Genomic DNA, 12,288 nt, shown 5'->3' with positions numbered 1-12,288 from the left:
AATACAATTTAGATTTTTTAAATAATAACGTTTTTTAATTTTGTGAAGCAGACGACAATTTTTTGTTATTTTTGCCGTCGTCAAGGCAACGGCGTTCGAAGTTCGTTCGACGTTCGACAGATCTTTAATTAAGAGTTTTCGCTTAATATTCGTTTATTTTACGAATTGATCAAGTTAAAAGACGATAATCTTCCATCTGATTGTCGGAGTAGGAAAAAAATTAGGAAAATTTCTTAAGAGAACGGTTTGAAAAATGAAGAAAAGAACTTTGGGAGCGACGAGTAAACGTCGACATACGAAAGAAATGTCCACCGAGGTTTGTATACATTCAACGTAATTATAAATTTTCGAAATATTAAATAAGCTATTGAAAAATGTATTTCAATAGTGATAAATATTGTAATTTTTATAATAATTTTAATAATTGTAAATGGGTATCTTTAATGTACTACTCGTAGAATTTGAGTTTTCTGTTCTACAACACTTTTGAAACGATTCTGGTCGCATTGTGCGATGTTTCTGATGCCATTCTAATGCGTTTGTTTGGAAGAAGAACGTCCCCACTCAAAAATTACTATATATTTTTTAGCACGCTTCACGGTAGTGCTGAAGCGCTTATGTTAGAACTGTCAGATTTTCACCGCATGCGCAATGACTTTACTTTCGTTACCTAAGTGTTATGTTCCGTTCAATCTATTCATTGCCCATGTCCTCCAAGCGCATGCGCAAAACGAAACAACATTTTCGTTTAGTCACTGAGCTATAGTAAAAACTACCCGGTTAGTATATTGTATTCAATTAAATTCTATAATAAATTTAAAATAATAATAATTATTTAACACGTAAAAATAATATTAAAGTAGCCAAGACATAGCCAAATATTGTAGCGCCACATCACTAGCGGACATTTGAAATTTGCCGACTAGGACGGTTGGTTAACCGAGGGGTCGGATAAATGAGGTTCTATATAATTTAAAACTACTCTATACACTAAGAGCATTCATAAGTTTGGTCAGGTCCACAATGAGTTCTCAGGTAGTGACAGATCAGACCAGCTTATCTAAATCAAAACACCCTATGAAAATTTTCTGTGACTTCGACTCAGACTCAAACCTAATTCAGCAGAGTGGCAGGCTGACATCTTTACTGCCTTAGCTAGCCAGAACGCAATTAGTATAAGTTATTAAAAAAAGTTGGTTTCAGATTTAAAGAAATATTCTAGTGAAATCATATTAAAGATCTATTAAACAGAAATAATATCAGAAAAAGTAATATTGTTCCTTAAATAAGTCTTGCCTACATAATCAGGAGAAACTATTGTATAGGTAATAAGCAATAGTTAACAATAAGTTATTATTGTGAAATAATGAGGTGTTTTTTTGTATCAATTAATGTAAACACTGTGTGATCTCAATTTATTTTGTAACCAATGACCATTGAGACTTCACTGAACAATTACTGTTTTTGGAAAGATGATATATTTAAAGTGAAAGCATTATTAACTGTAAAAAAATTAAATGAATAAAGAAGACCATGAGATAAAAAACAGTTGCCAAAGCCCTGGGGCTGCATATTAGGATCTTGCAAACTTCTGGTTGTTCATGACTGTTGCATAGTATCTATTGTATTTCCACATATATAAGAGCATGCTCTTGCATGTAAAAATACTTGTTTTTACATTTTTGAAATACATGTCCCGCTTCTCTTATAAAAACATGCCTCGCATACTCTTACATGTGGCTAGTTTGTTTTGGCTTAAAAGATCACTTTAGCTTATTGATACTGCTGTGTCAATATAAATTAAATGTAAATTTACTGATACAATAAGTACTTAGTCACATCTCTGTGATAATCCTTAATAAAAAAGAAAAAGAAATGCTTCTGATATTATAAAAATTTTCTAGGTACTTTGCAGAATATTGTTCCATCTATAAGATCATGTTCTTATATGTGTGGAAATATAGTAAATATTGTAGTTGCTTTGGGATTCACTGACAGATATGTCAGTGAATTTCCAAAGCAACATTAAGTGGGGTAAGTGAATAAGACAAAACCAGAAGTTCCACTAATTATAATCAACTCTGACATTAAAATGACATGCTAAAACAATTAAAGAAAGTATAACTTCAAGATTTAATAATTATAAGTATTATTAGTGATTAATAGTAATTCATCCAGCATGTAATTGAAATAACAAATTCCAGCAATTTAAATGACTGCATTGTGAGCAAATAATGATTAAAATAATCAATAGTTAATGTTTAAGGAACTGGTTCACACTAATAGACGATAATGATTGTACATTATCAAAACGACAATTTAAAAAATGCTTATTGATAAACATTATAATTAGAGATGGGCAAATATCACTTTTCTTGAATTCAAATATTAACCAGATCCTCAAATATCTTGAATACTCGAATACATTGAATATTTGGGAATTTAATTACCTTACACAACTTATTTGGTGAATAATTTATTTAATATTTAACTTGTTTTATTTATTTCAGTATATTAATAAAGTAAAACAATTTACTACATTTTAAGAAATGAAATTTCAAACTTTTAATTTTGCTTCTTTTAGGTACTCTTATCTCAACTAAAATAAGTTAACAAATTATTGTTCTTATTCTCATCTATTGCAGATTTTTATTTAAAAAACAAAAATTTTAAAATATTCAAGATCTGATCTGCTTCTTTTCTTGCCATAAATTAAATCAGAGCTGCCGAAGAGGCACTGTCTGTACACAGCGACAGATACAATACCATTGACAGAAAAAAAAAATTTTAATTTATTTGTTCAAGCTTCAAAACATTGCTTTAAAAACATTTATGATGGCAAATATTATTTATTGTAGCATCTGTAATACAATCATCATGCATATTGTAATAAAAGATATTTATTAATTATTCAAATATTTTTAAGTTTTGAGATGGCCTCCCCTTTGAGTACTTCTGAATCTGCCACTCGATTATACATATGGTGTAATATTGGAGGTATTTCTAGTAGTGAAATTTATTTTTTTATCAATTTTTTTATCAATTTGAGATCTTGAATCTTAAATACTCTTTAGTATTTCAGTATTTGAGGAAAGCATTTCTCCATCTCTAATTGAAACTACAAGTCTGATTACAATAAGCAAAGTTTTATAAATGTATTTTAACTTATATGTTTCAGGACTTGTTAATTCTGGTAATATTAGGTAACTGATAACACTATTCAAGATTACAATAAGCAGATTCTACTGATATATGTACAGTAGAACCTCGATTATCCGCCCTAATTGGGGACTGGGGTTGGTCGGATAATTGAAAAGTCGGATAACCGAAAAATATGAAAAAATACATTATTAGTATAGTATATTATTGATAGTATATCCCATGTAATTAGTATATCGCTATTAACCTATTTTGCGTTGAATTTTCATCGATGTTAAGCCTAACAAAAATTTTTTAAAATAATAATCGNGCCTTATATCTTAAAAATACATTAATTATCAATATTAGTCGAAGGGTTTCCATATTGATTTATGTAAAATATTAATTTTATATTTGTAACAATAAATTTAATATTTGACAATGAAAGTTATTTTGTGTATTCTACATTTCGTTATCAATCAAATTTATTTCTTTAACTTCCTTAGTAAGTACAGTTCTCTGCTTTCTTAGAGATTAAGGCAAAAAGTTCCACAAAAATCCTAGTACTTTTGGGTTTTCCAGGAGTACGAAAACTATCATAACAGTTTTGGTACCCAAGGATGAATTAGAAAGCTTTAAAATATCAGATTTTAGTGAAATTTTTCATCTTGATCTACATTTCAGTTTTAAAAATCAAATATTTTGAAACTGAAATCTTTAAACTCTGAAACTGTATAATTCCCACCTAAAATTAAGCATTTGAATTAAAAATTAAAGCTGTATTTTTAGTTTAAACTGATTATTATTATGTAATTTTAACTCTCTCTTTTTAGTGCAAGTTTATGAAAGCTTCTTTTTTTATATTCAAGAGTTTAGCCAGGCCTACAATTGGGATTGTCAAGTGGTAAAGAATGGAGCCTGACATATCTAGGTCAAACCATTCACTAAAATTTCTGAGTCAACCAGAACTGAATTCATATTCCATAGAATGGTATGCTTATGCCCTTACAATCTTAGCTATTCAGTCATCAGTTTGGATTGATTGTTAAGAGTCATGTTGATACCATTGATATTAATAAGATATCTAATACAATAAATATACAATAAAATAAACTTACTGTTTGGATTTCTGCTGAATTGATAGCATTAACATCAACACTTTGAGCTTTACATCTCAAATTTTGATCACCAATTGGACAAATGTGTTCGTAAGGTGGTTTTGGATACGGTATTGGCCAAAGACTCGAATACCATTGTAAAAATCTTGAAATAAACGCTTTTGGAAGCTTGCTAGACATTCTTTTTACTGTTTCTGCAAATAAATACTTTCATAATTATTAATAATGTAAAAGATTAAGTATCACATTAATAAAATAAATTCCAATAATATTTAAATGTATTTTATAGCATAAAAACTTGGGATTGCCACCAACAAAGAATTAAAAAGTAGGACAATTTTAAGAAAAGCCAATATTTTAATATTGTATTTTCTTTAAAATGTTAAAAGTACCACTGATATATTTAATTCTTATAATTTTTTAAATTTCAACTTTCTTGTTAATTTTTAATGTCATGTTTATTTATTCTCATAGTTTTCAAATGAGAAACTCAGACACAAAATATATATCCATTAAGAAAAACTTGACATACAAGCACGATTTTTTAATTAGCCGCAGTAAAGATTTCAGAATGTCTAAAATAAGTGTTTTCCTTTTACAAAAAAGACAAAAATGCTTATATGATATGATTATTATAATTTACATTATGTATTTAGTATTCATATGCTGGTCGCACACATCGAATAACATGAAGATTAAAAAAAAGAAAAGACATGAACAGTGCCGGCCCGAGGCAAGTTTTAGGATGGAGCAAGATCCTATTATGGCGCCCCCCAAAAAAATTGAAAAGTGAAAAAAATATTTTTTCCTTTAACTTTCTTTACCACTGAGGCGCCCCCTAGGACTTAGTGCCTGGAGCGGCTGCTCAGTTTGCCCTATGGTAGGGCAGGCTCTGGACATGAACTCCAAAAGAGGCATTTGCCAATCCCAGAGTTAGACAAAAAAATCAACAGAACCATACTTGTATATGTGACCCTTCACAAGATATTCGCCTCCAAAGGTCGGTTTTTACCACAAATAAGCATAATGCTCGTTCTCTACGCTTCACATCAGTCAAGACTGGCTATCACTCACCTCGACCAACACTCTGCACGTAATCGTGCACTTGGTGACAGCCATCACGCCCCCTAAAACTATATAACATTGATTACTCCACAAAGTCAAGTGGGCTACTCAAAGCCAGCACAGTCACGTGGGCTAAATAGTTAAACACAATAATGTTAGCCGAGCAACGCAAGTCCCGATTACATGCAACTTGGAAGTTGGCCGATTTCGGGGAGGGGGGCTGTATCTCACCAAGGGTCACAGGTATAGATATGGTTCCTTTGACTTTTTTTATCCTACGGATATGGTCTACCACTTCGATAAGGTCCAAACCGTCTCATTCATATGTGAAATTGAATCGAATTGATTTAATTACATAAATGAGGATTTACGTTTTAATTCGGCAATAACCGAAATGATGACCTTCTGTAATTATTTATTCTCAAAGTAATGCTACAACTGTGAAAAACAAATTTGTTTACCGAAACCAAATTAAAAATTAAATAAATGAAAATAAAAATCTGTTTATCACGTTTATTTACAATTAAACTTTAAAGTAATTCGAAAACATCGTAAAATTTTTAATTAAAAGCATTAAATTAATTAAAATTTATACTTAATTGATGAAGGTAAACATTACCACGTGATCACACTAATACCATTCTTCGCTGCGGAATTGATCTTACTAATCCCGCATTTTCTAATAGTTCGGGAAAAATCCTTAATTTAGTATTTAATTTTTCAAAACATATTTTAAAATAAAAGTAAAATAATTAAAATATATTTAATTATTTTTTAAATGAAAAATGTATTTTTCACACTTGACTATAATATAAAAAATAATCAACATCTTAATTATTTTATTATTATTATTATTATTACCATGGAAAAATTTATTTAATATCTCGATCGATATTCTAAAGTTTAGAATATATTAAATTCGATCCCAATTAGATTTTTGTAATTGTCACGTGACCAAAATGACAAATTAAAAAAATTTAATTTAAATATTAATACGTTATTACAAATACAAAAAAAATCAATATAAACGATGGATTAATACAATTTAGATTTTTTAAATAATAACGTTTTTTAATTTTGTGAAGCAGACGACAATTTTTTGTTATTTTTGCCGTCGTCAAGGCAACGGCGTTCGAAGTTCGTTCGACGTTCGACAGATCTTTAATTAAGAGTTTTCGCTTAATATTCGTTTATTTTACGAATTGATCAAGTTAAAAGACGATAATCTTCCATCTGATTGTCGGAGTAGGAAAAAAATTAGGAAAATTTCTTAAGAGAACGGTTTGAAAAATGAAGAAAAGAACTTTGGGAGCGACGAGTAAACGTCGACATACGAAAGAAATGTCCACCGAGGTTTGTATACATTCAACGTAATTATAAATTTTCGAAATATTAAATAAGCTATTGAAAAATGTATTTCAATAGTGATAAATATTGTAATTTTTATAATAATTTTAATAATTGTAAATGGGTATCTTTAATGTACTACTCGTAGAATTTGAGTTTTCTGTTCTACAACACTTTTGAAACGATTCTGGTCGCATTGTGCGATGTTTCTGATGCCATTCTAATGCGTTTGTTTGGAAGAAGAACGTCGCCACTCAAAAATTACTATATATTTTTTAGCACGCTTCACGGTAGTGCTGAAGCGCTTATGTTAGAACTGTCAGATTTTCACCGCATGCGCAATGACTTTACTTTCGTTACCTAAGTGTTATGTTCCGTTCAATCTATTCATTGCCCATGTCCTCCAAGCGCATGCGCAAAACGAAACAACATTTTTCGTTTAGTCACTGAGCTATAGTAAAAACTACCCGGTTAGTATATTGTATTCAATTAAATTCTATAATAAATTTAAAATAATAATAATTATTTTATTATTATTGTCGGCATCCGAGTTTCTCATTTGAAAACTATGAGAATGAATAAAAATTATATTAAAAATTAACAAGGAAGTTGAAATTTAAAAATTTATAAGAATTGAATATATCGTCTTCTATTAATTTTACAAGCCCTTCTTTTTTACTTATCATAGCTGGGGCCTCACCCGTAATTACACCAGCTATATTGGATAGGGATAAAGCGCGTTAATGTTGTTTTTTTTTACTGCTTCATATAAATATCTTGAGTTTGTCGTGTCTTTTAATGACACTAATGAGAACATTTCTTCAGTTACACTATATTCGTCATTAATACTTCTAATAAAAATGGCGAATTGAACCGTATCAGTACTTTCATCCATGACCAAAGAATAACATGTAAACACACAGGCTTTACTTTTCAATATACAATATTTCCCGAGATCGCCAATTCTCCTGAAAATAGTTTGATGAGACAAACTAATTTTAGAAATATCACTTTTCTTGTCTGGGCAAATTATATCTGCAACACTTTCCATGCATTCCTTAATAAACTCGCCATCAAAAAATGGTTTCGATTTTTTGACGATTAAATTTGCGACTACATAACTAGCCTTCACGAAGGATTCTGTCTGAGTTCTAACGTTGCTAAAAACCTTTTGTTGAGATATAAGACCTTCTTTTCAGTACCATTACTTGGTCTTTGAGACACACTCCTTGATATGCATCGAATTTGGAAGCGTTTTTGTGTATAACGCCTTCTCAAATTATACTCTTTGAAGACAGGTATTGAAACTCGACAAATTAAGCAGAGTGCCTCACCTTTCACCTCAATAAAAAAATCCTCTGCCCATTTCTTATTAAATAACCTTCTTTCATCGATATATTTCCTTTTCTTAGAAACTGTTTTTTGTTGAGTCGTAGAAGCCATGCTGAAGGGTAAATGTTCAATAATTAGTTATTTTAAAACTAATAAAAATAATATGTATTTACTTACTTGTCTTAAAAAGAAACAACTATTAAATATATTTTAAAAATAATATAATTTATTGTTTCACAAATAAAAACAAGAGATATAGGTAACCTCCGTATAACACGGCACTTCTATAGCACGGATTCGCTCTAACACGGTTCGAGAATTGGGAACATCCCCCGTATAACACGGCACTTCTATAGCACGGGTTCACTCTAACACGGTTCGGGAATTGGGTAAAACCCTCGTATATGAAATGTAATAAAGGGTGCGTTCTTTTATATTTCTGCGTAACTCCGCGCGAGCATTCTAATTGTTTTCGTTGCTACTTTGAATGCTCTTTCAACAAATAATCCATTTAATGGTTAAATTTTACAATTGGGACCCTTCTTTTGCCTCTAAAAGCTCATTTTAGAATTATAGATTCCTCTACCCGATACTATGGATAGTGCGGGCGCCGCCATCTTTCTTTCACCGTCGTTCCTAAATGCCTACAAACAGCGGCGCACTCCCGTTACAGACCGACCGCTATTAACGAACGCACCCACAAACTGTTACCAGTTGATGATGCTCATGCTGAGATCATCATAAAAAATGAATAATCCTCTGGTAAAATATTTAATTAAATAATAAATATTTTATCTATGAAAAACTGAACAATAAATCCGATTTAAATAAGGATTTAACAACATATTTTTTAATTTTTGGAACCTAACTCCCTTTTCGCACTAGTTCTTTGTTTCGTATAACACGGATTCGCATAACACGGCAATTTTCTGGAACGTAACTCCCGTGTTATTACGGGGGTTACCTATATATATATATTTTTTTTCGGGCTTCTAACCGATCTTCAGGAGTTTACAGAGTATAAATAAAATAGTTTACTAAATAAAATATGTATTTGGTTTCCCGGCTTTATACCTATTTTATTTTTGAGTGGAAAGGAAAAAAGAAAGAATCAGAGTTTCCAGATGTTTTTAGTGTTTGTAGCTAAAAATTTTCTAAAAAGTAGCCATCTCAATAGTATGTATAATTTTACGTCTTTATGAAACTTCTTTATTGAGGTTTATGCCGTTGAAATAAATAAATAAATTTGTCAGTTTTGTTTGCACGTTTATTGGGCCGCATTGGAACTTGCCTTGGGCCGCGGATTGGACATCCCTGATTTAATTCTAGATCAGATTATAACGAAATTGAGGATATTGAAAATTATTTTAGATTTAGTTTTCTCAAGTAACTTTCAGGAAAATATTTTGTTATACATTCTTGGAAGCATAATAAGATTATTATTAAATAATATAACATGTACTGATCAAAGCTCCTGAAAACATAGGTTGAGTATGAAAAGTTGACTTTTCTATCAGAAAATTTTCTTTATTTTGTGTCTTTTGATTTCCTAATTGATTTATCAAATGAAGTTTTTAGTATTATAAAATATTCCGAAAAAGCATTATAGTTATTAATATTTGAACAAAAATGATAAATAAGAAAATTATTGATAAAATTATTATAACAAGTATCATGAGAAAACTGTTAACTGCAAATCAATTCCCATTTGTTTTTTTTTTATATCAAATAGATAATGAGAATACCTGTAAAACCATGCAGGAGTTATAAATTGTGTAGAAAATAATTCAGGTGTATGCAGGGCCATATGGAGTCCAGAGTAGAGTTAGCCCTTTTTGCCCTTAGCAGCATATTTTCATTGTAATATTTAATTTTTTTTTGTTATATAACTGTTAAACAGAATTGAAAAGTTAGTCATCTAAAGTTGTTTAGAAATTTCTATCTAAAATTTGTAGTATAATAAATTAATAATAATTATTATTTTTAATAGCATGAAGACCTATGTAACATACAAAAAAAGAATCGGAAATTATTAAAGGAATGTGAAGGGTCTCTTTCAACTGTAGACATAGATAAAGAAATATATCCTTGGTATAATTATAAACCAGATATGACTGCATTGAAACAATGGTCAGAACGTTTAAAAAATGAAAGGAAAGTCAAAAGTAAGTTTTAGCAAATTTGATTTACAGTAGAGCATCGATTATCCGAGACAATTCGGGACTGGGGTTGTTCGGATAACTGATCATGTATGAAAAAATATATTAACCTATCCCATGTAGAAATTTTTCTCCATTGTGTGTCGCTTCGCGTTGAATTTTCGTCAATGTTAAACCTAACGAAAATTTTTTAAAAATAATAATCGTGGCTGTTGTAACAAAANGATAACTGATTATGTATGAAAAAATATATTAACCTATCCCATGTAGAAATTTTTCTCCATTGTGTGTCGCTTCGCGTTGAATTTTCGTCAATGTTAAACCTAACGAAAATTTTTTAAAAATAATAATCGTGGCTGTTGTAACAAAATAAATATATTGAAAAATAAATTATATTTCGGAAGTTAATCTAATATCAAAAACGTTCCGATTCAGCACGACACGACCCGACAACACAGTCCTCAGAAAAACACCACACAAAACAAGCAAAACTCTTCCTTTTTCTTGGGTTTATCTGGCGATGTCAGCCGCTTGGGCTATATTCTCCGACGAGCTGAAGCAAAACACACCACTCACGATGGGGGGAAAAAGCCTTGTTCAAATACTTGTGCATCCTTAAGTATCCTCTCGATGTGTGTCATGCTGAATCGGAACATTTTTGATACTAGATTAACTTCCGAAATATAATTATTTTTTTGTTTTTACATTTTTCAATATATTTATTATGTTTGTGCGAAATAAAAAAATAATTTTTAATGATACAATATGCTTATGCCACTACTGCCAACTAAAACATGCACACCAGCAAAAATAATATTGGTGCAGCCCAAGACATAGTCAAATATTGCAGTGCTACAGCACTAGTGGAAACTTGAATTTGCCGACTGGAACGCTTTCGGATAGCAGATGTTTCGGTTGATCGGTATTCGGATAATTGATGATACACTGTATTGGTAATACATTAGAAATGCATATGCTGTAGACAATAAAAGTATATACACATAATATATAACTAATTTAAAGTATATGCTGCAGTTTAAAAATATAAATTAGTTAGGATTTATACTATCCTAGGCTATAGTTAATTAACATTCATACAAATTTTATGTAAAAAATTTATTTTCATACGTTTATGCTATATTATTCTGTTTTATAAATACAGTATATTATTATATAACAAATAATAATTATTTTAATATTCCAAATATAGGGTTGGCAACTAAGTGATTGCGGATTTTGTCAATAGGTGGCCTTAGCACATTTTTTTGCTTTGTTTTCTTGTTGTTTGGACTTCCACCTTTAATTTAGTAAAAAAATTGTATCGATTAGTTATTTAGTTTTGTTTTTATCCCAATTTAAAAGTGGAAGAACAAGACGTGCATTTCAGACATATTTTATTGTATTATTTCCGAAAAGGCAAGAACACATCATAAGCATACAAGAAGTTATGTGCTGTATATGGGAATGAAGCCTTGAAAGAAAGGCAGTGTCAAAGTTGGTTTGTCAAATTTCGTTCTGGTGATTTTTCACTGAAAAATGCTCAACGATCTGGCCGTCCAGTTGAAGTTGATGAGACCCATATCAAGACCATTATCGATTCAGATCGTCATAGCACAACGCATGAGATTGCACAGAAGCTCAATGTATCGCATACATGCATTCAAAAAAAATTAAAACAGCTTGGCTTTGTCAAGAAACTGGATTTATGGTCCCTCATCAGCTTAAGGAAATTTATTTGACACAATGCATTAGCATCTGTGATTCACTTCTGAAACACAACAAGATTGATCCATTTCTGAAATGACTGATTGCTGGCGATGAAAAGTGGATAGTTTATAGCAACGTTAATCGGAAAAGATCGTGGGTGATGTGAGATGAACCAGCCCAGATGACACCAAAAGCTGAGATTCACCAAAAAAAGATTATGCTCTCAGTTTGGTGGGATTATAAAGGAATTCTGTACTTTGAACTTTTACCAAGAAACCAAACAATTAATTCAAATGTGTATGTTCAACAAATCACCAAACTAAGCGATGCAGTTCAAGAAAAGCGGCCAGAATTGGCAAATTGCAAGGATGTTGTTTTCCAGCATGATGATGCAAAGCCCCACACATCTTTGGTCACTTGCC

At 30.6% G+C, this 12,288-nt stretch overlaps 1 long non-coding RNA gene across 1 annotated transcript; it reads left to right on the top strand.

Moving 5' to 3' along the window:
* The first annotated feature begins 6,442 nt into the window (after nucleotides 1-6,442).
* Nucleotides 6,443-10,165, top strand: LOC111625478. The gene is made up of 2 exons (XR_002756738.1): nucleotides 6,443-6,674; nucleotides 9,991-10,165. It is a non-coding gene; the product is annotated as an uncharacterized LOC111625478 (long non-coding RNA).
* Nucleotides 10,166-12,288: the final 2,123 nt, after the last annotated feature.

Source organism: Centruroides sculpturatus, unplaced genomic scaffold, assembly GCF_000671375.1.
Source record: "Centruroides sculpturatus isolate CEXI.00-Female unplaced genomic scaffold, Cexi_2.0 scaffold95, whole genome shotgun sequence".
In the NCBI taxonomy this organism is placed as follows: Eukaryota; Metazoa; Arthropoda; class Arachnida; order Scorpiones; family Buthidae; genus Centruroides; species Centruroides sculpturatus.
The sequence above is the reverse complement of the archived record's forward strand: the minus strand, read 5'-3'. Positions and strand labels throughout refer to the sequence as shown.